This window comes from Tachyglossus aculeatus, chromosome 2, assembly GCF_015852505.1.
Source record: "Tachyglossus aculeatus isolate mTacAcu1 chromosome 2, mTacAcu1.pri, whole genome shotgun sequence".
Lineage (NCBI taxonomy): Eukaryota > Metazoa > Chordata > Mammalia > Monotremata > Tachyglossidae > Tachyglossus > Tachyglossus aculeatus.
The window spans coordinates 102,395,005-102,415,516 of NC_052067.1; the positions used below are offsets into that span (position 1 = coordinate 102,395,005).

The window sequence follows — 20,512 nt, forward strand, 5'->3', positions numbered from 1 at the left end:
GATGTGATTATGTGCCAGTGGGGCAGTCATTCATTCATTCATTCAATCGTATTTATTGAGTGCTTACTGTGTGCAGAGCACTGTACTAAGCACTTGGGAAGTACAAGTTGGCAACATATAGAGACGGTCCCTACCCAACAGTGGGCTCACAGTCTAGAAGGGGGAGACAGATAATAAAACAAAATGTATTAACAAAATCAAATAAATAGAATAGTAAAATATTAACAAGCCATCATCAAATGCCAAACAAATGCCATCATGATTACTATAGTAAGTGCTTAACAAATTCACTCCTTCATTCATTCAATCATATTTATTGAGCGCTTACTGTGTGCAGAGCACTGTACTAAGCACTTGGGAAGTACAAGTTGGCAACATATAGAGATAGTCCCTACCCAATGGCGGGCTCACAGTCTGGAAAGGGGGAAACAGACAACAAAACAAAACATATTAACAAAATAGAATAAATAGAATGGTAAAATATGTACCAGCCATCATATTATTATGTGAAGAGTGCCAGGCACAGAGTAAGCGCTTAATACCATCATCGTTATTATTATTATTTATGATGATGATGATGAGAAGAGTGCCTAGCACAGAGTGAGCGCTTAACAAATACTGTCATTATTATTATTATTATTATTATTATTATTATTATTATTATTATTATTATTACGATGATTATGTGAAGAGTGCCAGGCACAGAGCAATCATAGGTTATAGATAAAAATTGTACAGCCTGTTGATAAAGTTGTGATGTGGTACAAAACCAAAAGCCTACCTGAAGTCTAGAAAAGGCTCCCTTGCTTCTGGGTACCAGAAGTTACTTCTAGATCAGAAAGGGGTGTGACATCATGTATCATTTAGAGACTTAAGTGCTCAGGTCAGGATAGTGAAATTCTAGTAATAATAATCACTGAGGCATTGGTTGAGCACTTATTATAATGATGATGATGATGATGGCATTTATTAAGTGCAAAGCACAGTTCTAGGCACTGGGGAGGTTACAAGGGGATCAGGTTGTCCCACGGGGGGGCTCACAATCTTAATCCCCATTTTACAGATGAGGTAACTGAGGCATAGAGAAGTTAAGTGACTTGCCCAAAGTCACACAGCTGACAACTGGCGAAGCAGGGATTTGAACCCATGACCTCTGACTCCAAAGCCCATGCTCCTTCCACTCAGCCACGCTGCTTCTCAACGTGCACCAAGAACTAAGTGTGGGGGCAGATACAAGGTATTCAGATCAAACACTGTTCCTGTTCCCCAGGGGGATCATAGTCTAAGGAGGGAGAACAGGTATTTAATCCTCATTTTACAGATTCATGTCTGTCTCCCCCTCTAGACTCTAAGCTTGTCAGGGAACGTGTCTGCTAATTCTGTTGTACTCTCCCAAATGCTTAGTACAGTGCTCTGCTCATAGTAAGTGCTCAATAAATACCACTGATTCAGATTCCCCTTGGATGTTTTCAGAGTCTTCTTTACAGTGTAAGGAATTTTTTAATCATTTCACTAAAGAAGCTTTTAAAAATATCAAAGTTGTGAAACCAGGGTTCTTTTACCAAGAAGCCCGGAAATTTTTACCGCTTTAGCAGTTTTCACTGCGTGATGTTCACTTGCTTATAAATTCTTCCTCGGCTTTTGCCTTTGCTCCCCTCCTTGGAATTTCTCTCATGAAACAAGAGAACCTTGGTAAATTTTGTAATAATTTTTTTTCTGTTTAAAGTTGTTCGAATTGCCAGAAATACCGAGATTTAGCAACCCCAAAGAGTGTAGATCAATGAAAATTATTTTCTTGCCAGACTCCTCCATAAACACTCGCTCAAAGATCAACACCCATGTGACTGATGGAGCCTCATTTTCTTCTGCAAATTTCATGAGCCCCTAGGACAGTGGCTCAGGTGTTCTAGGAGTTCCATGAATATTATTCATGGACCTGATTATTTTGTATCTTCCCAAGGGCTTAGTCCAGAACTTGACACAGAGTAAACACTTAACAAGTATTATTGTTATTATCAACCAGTGGAATTTACTGAGTGCTTACAGTGTGCAGAGCACTATATAAGCATTTGGGAAAGTATAATACAACAGAGTTGGTAGAGACAATCTCTGCTCACAGAAACTTAGAGTTTACAGGGTGAGATAGACATTGAAATAGATTAGGGATAGAGGAAATAGTAGAGTATAATAATACTATCATCATCATTAATAGTATTTACCGAGTGCTTACTATGTGCAGAGCACTGTACTAAGCACTTGGGAGAGTACAATACAACCAAGTTGGCTGACACATTCCCTGCCCGCAAGAATTTTTTGCATAAGTACTGTGGGACTAGGGTGGTTATCAAAATGTTTAAGACTTCCACAGCCAAGTGCATTGTTGATATAGAGGGGAAGGTAAATGGGGAAATAGGGAGCTAGTATGGGAAGGTCTCTTGGAAGAGATGTGGTTTTAGGAGGGTTTCTGAAGGTGGGGAGAGTCGTGGACTCTCAGATGTAAAAGGGGAGGGAGTTCCTGGCCCAAGGGAAAAGGCAAAGGGTTAGTGCATGGATAGATGAGATAGAGGTATAGAGAGTAAATTGGTGTTAGAGGAGGGAAGTTTGTGGGTTGGGTAGTAGTAGAAGATTAGTGAGGTTAGCTAAGAGGGTGACAGCAGACTGAGTGCCTTAAAGCTGATGGTAAAGAGGGTCTGTTTCATGTGGAGGTGGATGGGCAACCACTGCAGGTCTATGAAGAGTGGGGAGGTACAGACTGAATGCTATTTCAGAAAAATAACTTGGGCAGCAGAGTGAAATGTGGACTGGAGAGGGGAGAGATAGGGTGCAGGTCAGTGAGGAGGCTGATGCAGTAGTGAAAGCAGGAAATGATGAGTACTTGGATCAGTGGCACAGCAGTTTGAATGGAGAGAAAATAGCAGATTCTAGAGCTGCTGTGAAGGTAGAACTGATAGGATTTGGTGACAGATTAAATATGTGGGCTGCGCGAAGGAGAGCCAAGGATAATGCCACAGTTATGGGCTTGTGAGACGGCAAGGATGGTGTCCCTTTCTACAGTGCTAGGAAAGTCACAGGGCCGACAGTGTTTGGATGGGAAGATGAGGAGGTTTGTTTCGGGCAGATTTGAAGTGTAACTGGGACATCCAAGTTGAGATGTCCTCAAGGCAGGAGGAAATGCAAGACTGCAGAGAAAGAGAAAGATCACTGTTGGAGAGTTAGATGGTAATAATAATAATAATTGTGGTATTTATTAAGTGCTTACTATGTGCCAGACACTGAACTAAACACGGGTAGATACAAGGTGATTGGGTTGGACACAGTCCTTGTCCCACACAGGGCTCATAGTCTTAATCCCCATTTTACAAATGAGATAATTGAGGCACAGTGACTTGCCAGAGTCACACAGCAGACAAGTGGCAGAGCCAGGATTGAGTTTTAAATCAAGCCTGAACTCATTTTTGGAGGGGGTCTGTTTTGCTTGGTGGTTTAATGTTCAGTTTTTGGTTAACCTACCTCTTCCTTGAAGTCCCAGGATGTCTAAATTCGGTTGAAAATTCCTGATTGCTTCCTGAAGCTGCTACTGTGACAGGCCACACAAGCCTTCCGTTATGCTTATATGAGTGTCCAGACCTTGTTTATTGATGGTAGATTATAGAAACAACTGGCCATAATGGACCATATTTTTAACTATTTTTGTATTTTTAATGGTATTGTTAAGTGCTTACCATGTGTCAGACACTGTACTAAGCACTGGGAAGGATAAAAGCTACTCAGGTTGGACATGGGGCTACTTGTCTTAATCTCCATTTTATAGATGAGGGAACTGAGGCCCAGAGAAGTGAAGTGACTTGCACAGCAGACAAGTGGAGAAGCCAGGATTAGAACCCAGGTCCTTCTGACTCCAGGCCCATGCTCTATTCACAAGGCCACGATGCTTTTTAGAAAAACCAGTGAATCAACTGATTAATCAGTGGTATTTATTGAGCACTTACTGTGTGCAGAGCACTGTACTAAGTGCTTGAGAGAGTACAACAGAGTTGGCAGTCCGGTTCCCTGCCCACAAGGAGCTTGCAGTCTAGAGAAGCAACATGGTGGAGTGGATAGACTATGGGCCTGAGAATCAGAAGGTCATGGGTTCCAACCCAGGCTCTGTCACTTGTCTGCTGTGTGACCCTGGGCAAGTCACTTTACTTTTTGCCTCAGTTACCTCATCTGTAAAATAATAATAATAATAATGGCATTTATTAAGTGCTTACTATGTGCAAAGCACGGTTCTAAGCACTGGAATGGGGATTGAGACTGTGAGCCCCACTTGGGACAGGGACTGTGTCCAACCCGATTTGATTGTAGCTATCCCAGCACTTAGTACAGTGCTTGGCACATAGTAAGTGCTTAACAAATACCATAATGATTATTATTATTAGGGGAGGAGGAGACAGATGTTAATATGAATTAATATTTTATAATATAAAATTGAAAGATCCACTGTTGTGGTGGGGAAGCAATGTGGTGAAGGGAAGACAGTTGATTTAAAGGATAGAAAAACATCCTGATGCAATGGTTCCACCCTAAAAGCTGTTCCTTTCCAAAAAATAGCCCTGGAAATGTTGATTCCAGGAGCTAATTTGGTCCCGTGATGGATGAGAGGCTGTTCTAGACCAGTATATGATGGCCAGATTTAACCAGCTTGTGGGCTTCCTTGGTTTGCCTTCCATCATTCAGCTAACCCTGGCCTATGAGATGCAGAGATGAGTTTCTTCCATTTTAGGGCAAAATGAACATCAGATCAGTAGGGGCACGGTCCTGGAAGCATATCTCTAAGCAACCTCTTGACAGTTTGCCAGAGGTTATAAACATTCTGTGTCTTGTCAGTGTTTTCTATCTCCCTGGGCACGCTCAGGAATGCAAGGTCTTTCGGGTCTCAACGCTTAAACATTTATTGTGCTCAATTAACTACTGATCGGGAATGATGGAGATGCTAATAAGGTACACAGGATCAAGCTCGGACATTTTGATTTATATCTTGTTCTCCTGGGGAGGATGGGAAGGGTAAAAGATTAAACAAGGTCTTAGCGCTTGCAGAGAGGTCTGAGAAGAGACAGCAACCATCCCAACAAGCCTGCTAAAACAGATTGCAAGGCGGCATCTGTTGTATTTAGAAAATAAATCTTACATCTAGGCATATCATTTTCACAGTCCGCTTCACCTTAGAGAGCTACTGGCAGCTCATTAAGCTTCACTAGTGGTCTCAAGGGGTGACTTGAAGGAGTTCTGGGAAGACTTGTGTTGTGGGGGTGATAAATAAATAAATAAAATAAATAATTATGGTATTTGTTAAGCGCTTCTGTGTGACAGGCACTGTACTAAGCACTGGGGTGGATACAAGAAAATCAGGTTGGTCACAGTCCTTATCCCAACTGGGGCTCGCAGTCTCAATCCCTATTTTACAGGTGAGGTAACTGGGACACAGAGAAGTAAAGTGACTTGTCCAAGGTCACACAGCGGACAAGTAATGGAGCGGGGACTAGAACCCATAACGTTCTGACTCCTAGGCCTGTGCTCTGTCCACTATGCCATGACCCTCACAAGATCCCCCTCCCCAAATAGAGCCCTACCCACCTCTGGCTTTGGCACTTGTCCACGGTGCCCTAAACTGTGTCACTGCAAGCTTCCCTCTGGGCTACCTGAATTTGTCTCCACCGCTTGTCTACTGTGTAAAATTGGGCAAGTCACTTCCTTTCTCTGTGCCTCAGTTACCTCATCTGTAAAATGGGGGTCAAGACCGGGAGCCCCACTTGGGACAAGGACTGTGTCCAACCCAATTTGCTTCTATCCACCCCAATTAGTACAATTCTTGACACATAGTAAGTACTTAAAAACCCAACAATTTTTTATTATTATTATTATCTGGCCCATCTTGCTTTGCCCACAACCTGACTGGCCCATGGCTCTCATTCCTGCTGCAAGGAAGTTATTGGTTCCTATGTTAGACTGGCCATTCCTCAGAGGTGCCAGGACAAGGTCTTCAAAAATCAATAGGCTTTTAAGTGCTGGCCACAGAGCTCAACCAAAGACAGAGGGTGTGATCTAGTCTTCTTCAGGTCAAGGTAGTTCCTGAGCCACTGAAGGATGGTGTCACCAAGGCCCTAAAGCCCTTCTGGTTTTTCCCTTCCAGAAATGGGTGAGAATTGAGAAGCAGTGTGACCTAGTCGGAAGAGAAAGGGCCTGGGAGTTAGAGGACCTGGGTTCTAATCCTAGCTCTGTCATTTGTCTGCTGTGTGATCTTGGGGCAAGTCACTTAACCTCTCTGTGCCTCAATTTCCTCATCTATAAAGATTCACTCCTACCTATACAGTGAATCCTATGTAGGAGAGAGACTATGTCCAACCTGATAACTTTTTATCTACCCTAGTACTTAGAACAGTGCTTGGCACATACTTAGCACTTAACAAGTACCATAAAAAAAAACTGGAGATTTTCCCAGGCAAACTTCCAATCCTCCATTCTAGGGCACAACAAATACCTGTTGGCTCACAGATAATAATAATAATAATTTTGGTATTTGTTAAGTGCTTACTTTGTGCCAAGCACTGTTCTAAGCGCTGGGGGGAATACAAGGTAATCAGGTTGTCCCACATGGGGCTCACGGTCTTAATCCCCATTTTACAGATGAGGTAACTGAGGCACCGAGAAGTGACTTGACCAGAGTCACACAGCCGATAAGTGGCAGAGGCAGGATTAGAACCCATGACCTCTGACTCCCAAGCCCATGCTCTTTCCACTGAGCCATGCTGCTTCTCCAACTCCTATCAGCTTTAAGGCACTCAATCATCTCTTCATCTTCTTAGCTTTTCTGATTTTCTACTACAACCCAGCGTTTACACTTTACTCCTCCAATACCCAGTTACCCACCATTCCTCAGTCTCACTTCTCTTGCCGTCAACTTCTTGTTCATGTCCTCCCTCCTACCTGGAACTCTCTCCCCTTTCATATCCGACAGACTACAACTCTTCCATTCTCAAAGCCCTCCAAAAGCCAACCCCTCCTCCAAGAACTAATTTCTCTAATTTCTCATTTCCCCTCCAGCAGTGTTGCTCAGTGGAAAGAGCCCAGGCTTTGGAGTCAGAGGTCATGGGTTCAAATCCCGGCTCCACCAACTGTCAGCTGTATGACTTTGGGCAAGTCACTTAACTTCTCTGACCCTCAGTTACCTCATCTGGAAAATGGGTATTAAGACTGTAAGCCCTCCATGGGATAACCTGATCACCTTGTAACTTCCCCAGCACTTAGAACAGTGCTTTGAACATAGTAAGTGTTTAATAAATGCCATCATTTTTTTTACTTCTGCATCACCTACACACTTGGACTTGTACTTTTTAAGTCTATGTTACTCTCCACACCCCCAGTCCCACAGCACATATATACTTATCCCTACACTCTGCCACTTCCCCTACCTGTAATTCATTTTAATGTCCATTTCCTCCACTAGATTGTAAATTCCTCTAGAGCAGGGATCATACTGTACTCTCCCAAGCACTTAGTACAGGGTGTTTTGCGCACAGTAAATGCTCAATAAATACCATCGACTGATGTCTGATTGATTGAATGAGCACAGAGATCATCCTCTAGACTGTAAGCTTGTTTTGGCCAGGGAACGTGTCCATTAATAATGTTGCACTATACTCTCCCAAGCACCTAGTACAGCGCTCTGTACATAATAAGGACTCGATAAATACTGTTGATTGATTGATTGATTTGGGGTCCAGCCAATGTCTTCCCTCCCAGGTGGGGCTGTAGGAAGCTCAAAAGAGTCTTATCTTTTTTCTCCTCCCTCTGTTTCCCAGCTGAAGGCAGCCCCCTGGCACAGATGCCCTTCAAGATCTGCCTCCAGATAATAATAACAATAATAATAATAATGTTGGTATTTGTTAAGTGCTTCCTATGTGCACTGTTCTAAGAGCTTGCAGACATGGAAGTTAGAGCTCTAACTGGGTTCTAAGTAGAAAAATAGAAAGGATTTTTATTGAGCCAATCAGATAACAATTATAAAAAAATTATCATCTAAAAGATCTTTCATTTTTCCTCTAGCACATTCCCCTCCTCAGGATGCTTTCTTCTTTCCAGCCCACTCCCTGGTGCACACTTTTCTCTTCTCCATCCCCTCAATCACACTCAGGGAATCCCAGTTCTGAGGCACTCCAGGCCTTTCCATATGAACTCCCATCCTGATTGAGGGGCTTCTTCTTCCCAGTTTCTGAACTCCCTCCTCTTTTCCCAATCTGCCCCTGTGACTGGCTGCATTCCAGGCAGAGCCACCAGCTAAGTACCTTCTACTTATTATTATTATTATGATACTTGTTAAGTGTTTACTTTGTGCCAGGCACTGTTCTAAGCGCTGAGGTAGATACAAGTTAATCAAGTTGGACACAGTCCCTGTCCCACAAGGGGAGCACAGTCTTAATCCTCATTTTACAGATGAGGGAACTAAGGCATAGAGAAGTGAAAAGACTTGCCCAAGGTCACACAGCAGACATGGGGCAGAGCTGAGATTAGAATCCAGGTCCTTCTGACTCCCACCGAACCATGCAGCTTCCTGCTGAAGTAGGCTAGGTTTCCTTCTGAGAGGTTGGTACTCAGGAGTGAGTTTCTGTCTGTTCTGGTTTTTTTCCCCCAACTCTGAGTTTGGGCCTAGATTGAGTGACCAGCACAGGAAGTATAATTCTGGCGGAAGAGGAGAAAGGGGAAAAGGAAGAGAAGAAGGGAAAGGAGGGAGAGAGGAAGAAAACAAAGGAAGGAAATGAGGAAGGGAAGGAAGGAGGGAGAGAGAAAGGGAGGGAAGAGATATGAAGGGAGGGAGAAAACAAAGAAAGGAAATGAGGAGGGGGGAAAAGAAAAGCTGGTTTAGTGTTTGGGACTTTCAAATGATTGAGTGTATTTGTGAATTCTTCTTCTCATTGTGAAGTTCCTATTATCTAGTACTAAACCTACTCTAGCATGGAGTGGCAGATAGAGCACAGACCTGGGAATCAGAAGATCATGATTTCTAATCCCAGCTCCACCACTGGTCTGCTGTGTGACCTTGGGCAAATCACTTCACTTCTCTGTGCCTCAGTTCCCTCATCGGTAAAATGGGGATTGAGACTCTCAGCCCCACTGGGGACAGGGACTGTGTCCAAACTCGATTTGCTTGTATCCACCCCAGAGCTTAGTATAGTGCCTAGCACAAGGTAAGTGCTTAACAAATACCATGATTATTATTATATTGGACAGTCATCTGCTGAGTGTGAATGGTGCAGATGTTCACTGGGTGGGGAGTCTTGGGTAGAGGTTTCAAAAGGCAAATTTGAACTCAATCTCAATTTTAAAATTTCCTAAAATATTTCCATGGTTTTGATCTTGGGGGATGAGAGCAGCCATAAAGACATCATAGTGTTTGTAACAGATTTATGAAGTCTGAATTTTACTCTGGGGTGTGAGTTTTCAGGACATGAAAAGGAGGTATCACTTACTGGCTTCTCCTGAAGACAAAAAAAACCTGTTTCGTGTAACTGGAAGTGGAAGTTATGATTAATGCTCAATTGATTCCCAAAAGTTTCTTCTTGTTTTCATAGAGGTTAAGGGTCTTCCACAGTGGCTGAGTTTGCCAGGAACAAGTCTGTGTTTTACTGTTGCTTGAGACTCTCACTTCCAATATACAAAATATTGTTAGTCTAATGGGGTTTGGTAAACGATGTGCCAATTGTTGACAGTGAAACCGTTGAGAAGTTGTGTGGCCTAGTGGAAAGAGTCCTGGTCTGGGTGTCAGAGGACCTGAGCCTTAATCCTGGCTCTGCCACCCGTCTATTTTATTGTGTGTCCTCAGGCAAGCCATTTAGCTTCTCTGTACCACAGTTTCCTCATCTGTAAAAAGGGATACTTTTTAGAGATACTATTTACAATACTCCTCCTTCCTACCTAGACTGTGAGCCCCATGTGAGGCAGGGACTGGGTCCAACTTGACAAGCTTGTATCTACCTCAGTGCTTAGAACAATGTTTGAAACCACAAAAAAAATAATGGAGTTGGAAAAGAAAGATTGGATTTAAGATATAGTGCATTTCCAGGAAGCATGGGACAAGAACAATGCACTTCTCAGAAGCCTCCCCTGCCCCTTTCCTATGTTAAATTTATGAAGAGACAAGAAGCAGCATGGCCTAGTGCAAAGAGTATGGGCTGGAACGTCAGAGGACATGGTTCTAATACTGGCTCTGACTCTTACCTGCTTGTGACTCTGGGCAAGTTGTTTAACTTCTCTGTGCCTGTTACCTCAACTGTAAAATGGAGATTAGGACTGTGAGCCCCAAGTGGGACATGGACTGTGTCCAAACTCATCATTTTGTTTCTACTCCAGTGTTTAATATGGTGCCTAGCACAAGGTGAATGCTTAACAAATACCATTAAGAAGAAAAAGAGACATGGAGGTCCAAAGAAAAAGAACAAACCTAAAGAGAGAAGGGGCTTACTTACCCTGCTTGGTATCTCCTGCTGACTAACTCGGAGAAAATCATCAGGGAATTGAGATGGTTTAACTTAGACAAGAAGAGGCTAAGGGGTGACTTCCATTTTAGAGGAAGGGTTTTGAGGAGGAAGACACTGATAAGGAGCGATAGTGGAAAGAGCACAGACTTGGGACTCAGAAGACATGGGTTCTAGTCCTGGCTCTGCCATTTGTCTGCTCTGTGACCTTGGGCAAGCCACTTAACTTCCCTGTGCCTCAGTTACCCCATCTGTAAAATGGGGTTTAAGACTGTGAGCCCCACCTGGGACAACCTGGTTACCTTGTATCTACCCCAGCATTTAGAACAGTGCTCAGCATTAAGTAAGCACTTAACAAATACCATTATTATTATTATGTTCTCTAGAGGTCTCAAAAGGAGGAAATGGTCTTAAATTAAAGCAGGAGAGATGACAGTTGGACATTTGGAAGAGCTTGTTTGATTACCAGGAAAATATACACTGGAATGGGCTACCAAAGAAAGTTGTGGAATTGTTGGCCTGAGGCAGAAGCCTTGACTGGATGACCGGATGACCTCTCATGGCCCCATCATGTCTAGGGCACTATGATCTTCCTGGGCCATAAAATTGACCCTGCACATCTTCTAGACAACGCAGAAAAGAAAGCAGCATTTCCTGTTATTCATCTCTCATGAGTTATTAGTGAGGCACTTTATGGTACATGTTAAGTGCTTACTATGTGCCAAACACTGTTCTAAGTGCTGGTATAAACAAAAGGTTATCAGGTTGGACACATTTCCTGTCCCTCATAGGGCTCACAGAACAGGTAGGAAGGATTAGGATTGATTCCTCAATTTACAGATGAGGAAATAAGACACAGAGAGGTTAATTATTGATCCCTACTCAATAGCTCATCCAAGGTCAAAAGAACCCTCATTCATATTTTTTTAAATGGTCTTTTTTAAGCACTTATTATGTGTCAAGGACTGTTCTAAGTCCCTGTCCCACATGAGGCTGACAGTCTAAGTAGGAAGGAGAACAGGTATTGAATCCCCATTTTGCATTTGAAGAAACTGAGGTATGAGAAGTTCAGTGGCTTGCCCAAAGTCAGGCAGAAAGTAATTATTAATAATAATAATAATAGTTAAGAGCTTACTATGTGCCAAAAAATGTACAAAGCACTGGGGTAGGTACAAGATAATCTGGTTTCACGTGGGGCTCACAATCTAAGTAGTAGAAGCAATTATTAGAGTTGAGATTAGAACCCAGGTCCTCTGACTCCCGGCCCATGCTCTTTCCACTGGGCCATGCTTCTTCCCCAAAGAATGAACACAGCAGGGAATTTTAAGAATTATTCAGCCGATGTTAAAATATTATAACAATCAACGACACTGCCCTATCAATTAACCGGGACCATTGTTTTGACAACTGTCACTGAGCAATAATTATTTCTGATTATAATGCACCACGGGGCACATTTGGAAGTCTACATTGTAAAATGTAATCAAGCCTTATTAAAAGGAGACATCACTCCAGCCATCTTCAATTACATCTCCACTAGGAAGGGTGGAGGTGAAATGTCTAGAGTTTTCAAGAGGCTTGCTCACTTTGGGAGCTAATGAGGTGATAGAATTCATCAAGTTCGGCTATAATTGTCAGAAATGAAAGAAAAAATACAATTGTAACCTCAGTATCATCTCCTGCTTGTTCAGTGGAAAATATTTTACTTGCTTTTTTATTTATTCATTTTTTTGAGGTCAGTGAAAGGAGGAAAAAAGGACATGACTTGATTTGTCTATAATTATGTCTGATGGGCTGAGTCAGATTTATGACAAAGTAAGGAACCACAGAGTTAGAGTAGGGCTCCAGAATCTCAAATCTGAACCATAGGTTTCTAGATGTCTAATTGGGAGCACAGAAAGGAATTAATGTAATAATAATAATAATGGCATTTATTAAGTGCTTACTATGTGCAAAGCACTGTTCTAAGTGCTGGGGAGGTTACAGTGTGATCAAGTTGTCCCATGGGGGGCTCACAGTCTCAATCCTCATTTTCCAGATGTGGTAACTGAGGCACAGAGAAGTTAAGTGACTTGCCCAAAGTCACACAGCTGACAGTTGGCAGAGCTGGGATTTGAACCCATGACCTCTGACTCCAAAGCTCGTGCTCTTTCCACTGAGCCACGCTGCTTCTGCCCATGTAGTCAGCTTCCTGAAAGCAGCTTTTAAGCTCAGCTCAGGAACAACTTTCTATTACATGGCAGTTTTCCATTGGGTCTTTGAGGTCTAATGCACCTCAAGCAATGAGTTTGGCAAACCCTGTTGAAAAGGAGAGCTGCTGGAGGAGGAATTTCAAATACGAATTTTAAAAGCCATATTGAATATCATGGTTTAATATCAAGTACTAATGTTAATCTCACCTATGAATTGATGCCTTATCGTGGCAGGAGAGATTGCGTATGCTGTTGAAGCTACCCATCACTTCCCCCCTTCAAAGCCCTACTGAAGACTCACCCCTGCCAGGAGGCTTTTTCATATTAAGCCCCCCTTTTCCTCAGCTTCCCCTCCCCCCACCTTGCCTCGACTCACTCCCTTTGCTCTACCCCCCTCCCCATCCCATAGCACTTGTGTGTGTATATATATATATTTGCATATATGTACATATATATATATATAAATAATAAATATATATTATATATATGTACATATCTATAATTTTATTTATTTATTTTAATGCCTGTTTGACTTGTTCTGATGCATCTATATAAATATCTAATTTATATAATTATTTTTATGCTACTGATGCCTGTTAACTTGTTTTGATGTCTGTCTTCCCCCTTCTATACCGTGAGCCCGTTGTGGGCAGGGATTGTCTCTCTTTGGTGCTGAATTGTACTTTCCGAGCACTTAGTACAGTGCCCTGCACACAGTAAGTGCTCAATAAATACGATTGATGGAATGAATAAATGAATGAATGAATGAATGAATGGATGAAAAGGTCTAAGCTGATATGTCAGACAAAGTCAGTTCACCTGCTCTGGGCCACAGCAGCATGGGAAAGAGTCAAAGGCAGATGATCAAGTGATCAAAACATTGATCCGTCACCAAAACCTGCCAGACTCATCTTCATTCACAACATCACCAAGATCCACCCTTTCCTCTCCATCCAAACTGCTGCCACATTAGTACAGTCACTCATCCTATTCCAACTGGATTACTGCATCAACGTATTTTCTGATCTCCCTACCTCCTGTCTCTCCCTACTTCAGTCTATACTTCACTCTGCTGCCTGGAATATCTTTCTACAGATATGCTCTGGGCATGTCACACACGCCACCCCCCCAAAAAAAAAAATCTCCAGTGGTTGCCTATCAACCTTTGTATCAAGTAAAAACTCACTACTGGCTTCAAAGCTGTCCATCACCTCGCCCCTTCCTACCTCACCTCCCTTCTCTCCTTCTACAGCCCAGTCTGCCCACTCCTCTCCTTTAAAGCTAAGCTTTTCACTCTGCCTCATTCTCACCTGTCCTACCATCAACACCTGGCCCACGTTCTACCTTTGGCCTGGAATGCCCTCCCTCCTCGCATTCGCCAAACCAGCACACTTCCCCCATTCATAGCCCTACCGAAAGCTCACCTCCTCAAGGAGGCCTTCCCAGACTGAACCCCCTTTTTCTCTGCTTCTCCTTCCCTCCCCATCTTCCTGATTCCCTTCTTCTGCTCTAGCCCCCTCCCCACCCCACAACACTTGTGTGTATATGTACATATTTATTATTGTATTTATTTTATTAATGATGTGTACTTTTCTATTTATGCTATTCTATTTATGCTATTTCTACATTTCTATTTATTCTATTTATGCTATTTAGTCTATTGATGTCTGTCTACCTGTTTTGTTTTTGTTGTTTCCCCTCTTCTAGACTGTAAGCCCATTTTCTGGGTAGAGATTGTCTCTGTTGCCAAATTGTACGTTACAAGTGCTTAGTACAGCGCTCTGCACACAGTAAGCACTCAGTAAATATGAATGAATGAATTGATCAGACAATGGCAGAGACTCAGATTTTCACTGCGCAGAAGAAGGCAATGGTAAACCACTTCCATATCTTTACCAAGGAAACTCTATGCCTGCAAATACCAGAACAACTTTATGACAGAAGATGGGATGTTCTGAAAAATGTGCATTCACGGAGTCTCTATGGGTCGGATACGACTCAACGGGCATTTGAAGAAGCTAATGTTGATGGTGCTCCAAAGCTAGAATTGCGTTTGAGAACACATCCATCTGTCTTCCCGCTACCTTGATCTTGAAAAGTGACAAATGACCACAGTATGGTATGAAAAACAATGTGACCTAGTGGGAAACATTCAGGTCTGGGCAGGAGGTAACCTCTGCTACTCAACTGCTGTGGGAATGATTTCTTACTACAACGCAGCCCGCATACTTTGCTCCTCTCACACTAAACTACTCACTGTACCTTCATCCCATATATTTCACCACTGACCCCTTGTCCACATCCTCCCTCTGCCCTGGAACTCCCTCCCCCTTCATATCTGACAAACCACCACTCTCCCCACCTTCAAAGTCCTCCAAAAATCACATCTCCTCCAACAGGCCTTCCCCAATTAAGCCCTCATTTTCCCCTACTCTCTCTCTCCCTTTTGTGATGCCTATGGACTTGGATCTGTATCCTTTGATCAGTCACTATTCACCCCACCCCCAGTCCCACGGCACTTATGTACATAACGATAATATATCTGTATATCATATACATATGATATATCTGTATAGATGTATATATACATCTGTATATCTGTATATCATATACATATAACATATCCTGTATAGATGTATATATGTTTGTACATATTTATTACTCTATTTATTTATTTTACTTGTACATATCTATTCTATTTATTTTATTTTGTTAGTATGTTTGGTTTTGTTCTCTGTCTCCCCCTTTTAGACTGTGAGCCCACTGTTGGGTAGGGACTGTCTCTATATGTTGCCAACTTGTACTTCCCAAGCACTTAGTACAGTGCTCTGCACACAGTAAATGCTCAATAAATACGATTGATTGATTGATTGATAATATATTTTAACAACTAGCTCCCCCTCAAGATTGTAAGGTCCTCGAGGGCAGAGAAAGTGTCTACCAACTCCGTATTGTACTCCCCCAAGTGTTTAGTACAGCGCTCTGCACACAACAGCTGAAAAGCAGTGTGGTCTAGTGGTTAGAGCACGGGCCTGGCAGTCAGAAGGACCTGGTTCCTAATCCTGACTTTGTCACTTGTCTGCTGTGTGACCTTGGGCAAGTCATTTAACTTGTCTATACCTCAGTTACCTCATTTGTGAAATGGGAAATAAGACTGTGATCCCCATATGGGACACGGACTGTGTCCAACCTTGTGTCTACCCCAAGATTCAGTATAATTCTTGGCACACAGTAAAGGCTTAACAAATACCATAAAAAAAATCAATGGTATTTATTGAATCCCCACTCAGGGTCGCATCTGGAGAGTTTCCAGTACTCTACCAGTCTCGGCTATGGGTGGGAGAGCCAAACAGAGGCATATCCATTGCATTCCTAGCTTGGCCAGTGGCTAGCGAGCGAAAGGCAATCTGCTACAAGTCAAAACTCATGTGCTGGGCAGCAGCAGCAGGGGAGAGAGTCGAGGGCAGGGACTTACTGTGCAGAAGGTAGCAATGGTAAACCACTTCTGTATTTTTACCAAGAAAACTCCATGGATACACTACCAGAACGATTACAGATGGAGAGCGGAGTGTTCTGGGAGAGATGTGTCCGTGGTGTCGCCATGTCGATGGCACAGGACAAGACAATTTATTGAATGCTTACAGGAAGCAAAACACTGAACTAAGTGCTCTAAGCACAGGACTAAAGAATTTGGGTTTGCTGGTCAATCAGTCTAGAATGGATTTGCACATGCTTTGTGATTCTTTTCTGAATTCTGTCTGAGGTTGTTCCAGGGAGAAACCTAGGGCTTTCAATCCCTGAAGCAGGCTGCATCTCATCTCCTGGATGGACCTGTTATGAAAATAAGAGCATCCCTGAGCTTTCTTCCCAAGAATGAGCCCTCAGCTCACCAAAGGTGACATTACTGGGGATAGGACAGGCACGTTTTAAGAATCAACTGCAAAAAAACCCTTCAAGAATAATAATGATGGTATTTGTTAAGTGCTTATGATGTGCCAAGCACAGTTCTAAGCGCCGGGGTAGATACAAGGTAATCAGGTTGTCCCACATGGGGCTCACCGTCTTAATCTCCATTTTACAGATGAAGTAACTGAGGCACAGAGAAGTTAAGTGACTTGCCCAAAGTCACACAGCAGACAAGTGTTGGTGCCGGGATTAGAACCCATGACCTCTGACTCCCAAGTCCGTGCTCTTTCTACTAAGCCACGCTGCTTCTCCATTACGCTTTGTCTAAGCACATTCTTGTTACTGAAAGTTCTTAATAAACAATGCACTATAAAACAGGCTGGAATCAAACAGTCACACACCTGTTTTTATACCAGGAAAAATCAAATTTCAAAACCTGTAAACTTAATTAATAATACTTTTTGAGAATTTATTAAGTGCTAACTATGCGTGAAGCACTACACTAAGCACTGGCAAGGATACAATACGTTCTGATCACAATCAATCCATACTATTTATTGAGCTCTTCCTGTGTGCAGAGCACTATACTAAGAACTTAGGAGAGTACAATATGACAGAGTTGGCAGACACATTCCCTGCCCACATTGAGCTTACAGTTTGAAGGGGGAGACAAACATTAATATAAATAAATGAATCACAGATATATACGCCTGTGAAGCAGAGAAGCAGCATGGCATAGTGGATAGAGTATGGGCCTGGTCATGAGTTCTAATTCCGGCTCTGCCACTTGTCTACTGTGTGACCCTTGGGCAAGTCACTTCACTTCTCTGTGCCTCAGTTACCTTATCTGTAAAATGGGGATTAAGACTGTGAGCCCCACGTGGGACAACCTGATCACCTTGTATCCCCCCAGCGCTTAGAACAGTGCTTTGCACATAGTAAGTGCTTAACAAATGCCATTATTATTATTATTATTATTATTATTATTATTATTATTATTATTATTATTATTATTATTACTTCATCTGTAAAACAGGGATTGAGACTGTGAGCCCCATGTGGGACAGGGAATGTGCCCAACCTGCTTTGCTTGTGTCCACCCCAGCATTTAGTAGAGTGTCTGGCACATAGTAAGCATTTAACAATACCATAATAATAATTATTATTATTACATAAGTGCTGTGGGGACTGTCATAAATGGTCCCTGCCCAACATGGGGCTCACAGTCTCAAGGTGAGAGAGAACAGCTATCTCATCCCCATTTTAAGATGTAGAAATTGAGGCACAGAGAAATTAAGTGACATGACCAAGGTCACACAGCAAGCAAAGGGCAGAGCTGGGATTAGAATTTATTTGCTCTGCTCGTAGGTCTTGAGAGAAAAATCATTTTCTACACTTTCACTGCAGCTCTCGAACTCAAATTTAGTTCACTAGTGTTCAGTTTTCATTTTCACAGATTCTGGATCTCGGACTCTTTCAGAGGCAAAATTGGTTATAAATGACTGAGAGCTTTTATAACTCTACCTTACTGTCGCTGGAGAAAGACATGTTCATTCATTCATTCAATCGTATTTATTGAGCGTTTACTAAGTGCTTACTAGATGCTAAGCATTGTACTATGAGCTGGGGTGGATACAAGCCAATCAGGTCGTAAACAGTCCCTTTCCTGGGTGGGGCTCACAGTCTTAATTTCCATTTTACAGGTGAAGTAGCTGAGGCACAGAGAAGTGAAAGGACTTGCCTAAGGTCACAAAGCAGATAAGTGGCGGAGCAGGAATTAGAACTCGTGACCTTCTGTCTCCCAGATCCATGCTCTCTATCCACTACGCCATGCTTCTCCTCATCCCTTTGTGATGACAGAAAGTGATTTCTATTCCTACTATAGAGGAACTCTTCATTTCTTAAATTAAATTAGTATTTTTTATCTCTTTTGCCCCAAAAGAGTCTTGGCCTGTTCTTATAGATGACTTCTTAAACCTGGTTGCTCTCTAGATCAGGCCGAAGACGTTGACAGCAGGGTTGCAGCGAAAGATTCTGCAAAATATTTACTTTTCTCATCTGATTGCAGCTACCAAGAATTTCTGGAGGTTGTCTAGAGATGGCAACCCAATTCTATTTTTACAGTCCGATGTGGCCGTTTCAAATGCTTAGCATCAATGACATGCATAAATTATGGAAATGGATTTGTTCCAGAATGTGACAGACATTCTCTTTGCAATTAATAATAGCTTGAATTATGCTGAAGAGCTTCTCATCAGTTATCTCTCATTTAGACTCGCAGATGTTTATGGTGTAGCATACAAATAAGGCGTTCTTGAAAATATTTCAAGACGCATTATTCAAAGAATCTGTATCTTCTCTACCACACTCCTTATTTATTGTGTATTTTTCCTTTCAATCAGAACCTTTTCTTACGCACATAAACCATTTCAATCAATCAATCAATCAATCAATCGTATTTATTGAGCACTTACTATGTGCAGAGCACTGTACTAAGCGCTTGGGAAGTACAAATTGGCATCACATAGAGACAGTCCCTACCCAACAGTGGGCTCACAGTCTAAAAGGGGGAGACAGAGAACAGAACCAAACATACCAACAAAATAAAATAAGTAGGATAGAAATGTACAAGTAAAATAAATAAATAAATAAATAAATAGAGTAATAAATATGTACAACCATATATACATATATACAGGTGCTGTGGGGAAGGGAAGGAGGTAAGACGGGGGGATGGAGAGGGGGACGAGGGGGAGAGGAAAGAAGGGGCTCAGTCTGGGAAGGCCTCCTGGAGGAGGTGAGCTCTCAGCAGGGCCTTGAAGGGAGGAAGAGAGCTAGCTTGGCGGATGGGCAGAGGGAGGGCATTCCAGGCCCGGGGGATGACGTGGGCCGGGGGTCGATGGCGGGACAGGCGAGAGCGAGGTACAGTGAGGAGATTAGTGGTGGAGGAGCGGAGGGTGCGGGCTGGGCAGTAGAAGGAGAGAAGGGAGGTGAGGTAGGAGGGGGCGAGGTGATGGACAGCCTTGAAGCCCAGGGTGAGGAGTTTCTGCCTGATGCGCAGATTGATCGGTAGCCATTGGAGGTTTTTTCAATCACTGCCAATACGCAAAAGTAATGATAAATGTAAGCACTGCTATCCTTCCTTCTTTAACTTTCCCATTTTCATTCTCATTTTCCCTCAGAGAGAGTCTCCCTCTACCCTAACCAATTTGATTTCCTTAATAATTGTGATAGTGGTGCAGTATTTAAGTGCTTTTTATGTGCCAAACACTGCCCTAAGTCCTGGAGTAGATTCAAGTTAATCAAGTTGGACACAGTCCTTACGCCACATGGGGCTCACAGCCTAAGTAGGATGGAGAAGAGGTATTTGCACCCCCATTTTATAGATGAGATATAAACATAGATGAGATGAATATAGACAAATATATAGATGAGGTGGTTGTGGGTTCTAATCCTGGCTCCGTCACTTGTCAGCTGTGTGACTTTGGGCAAGTCACCTCACTTCTCTGTGCCTCAGTTACCTCATCTGTAAAACGGGGATTGAAACTGTGAGCCCCACATGGGACAACCTGATCACCTTGAATCCCCCTCAGCGCTTAGAACAGTGAGTTGCACAGAGTAAGGGCTTAACAAATACCCCAATTATTATTATTATTGTTATGAGATAACTGAGGCACAGAGAAGTTAAGTGACTTGATCAGGGTTACACAGCAGGGTTTTCACTAGGTCACAATACCCCTCGAAGACAATTCTTTTATTAAAACATCTATCTTATTTCTAAAATATTCACTATTCTGTCACAACATTAAGACTACTAATAAAGTAGTGATAATATTTGTTTACCTCTCAGGGTCACACCTGGAGAGTTTCCAGTCCTCTACCACTCTCGGCTGCAGGAAGGAG

General features: G+C 42.6%; 1 protein-coding gene and 1 non-coding gene across 2 annotated transcripts in view; one reads left to right on the forward strand and one right to left on the reverse strand.

Annotated features, from left to right (window-relative positions):
- LOC119921154 (pinopsin-like) overlaps positions 1–20,512 on the reverse strand; it is a 163,733-nt gene that overhangs the window by 21,220 nt on the left and 122,001 nt on the right. The gene's annotated exons all lie outside the window — the stretch shown is intronic.
- Positions 15,984–16,121, forward strand: LOC119924921. Its single transcript, XR_005449599.1, has one exon. It is a non-coding gene; the product is annotated as a small nucleolar RNA SNORA7 (small nucleolar RNA).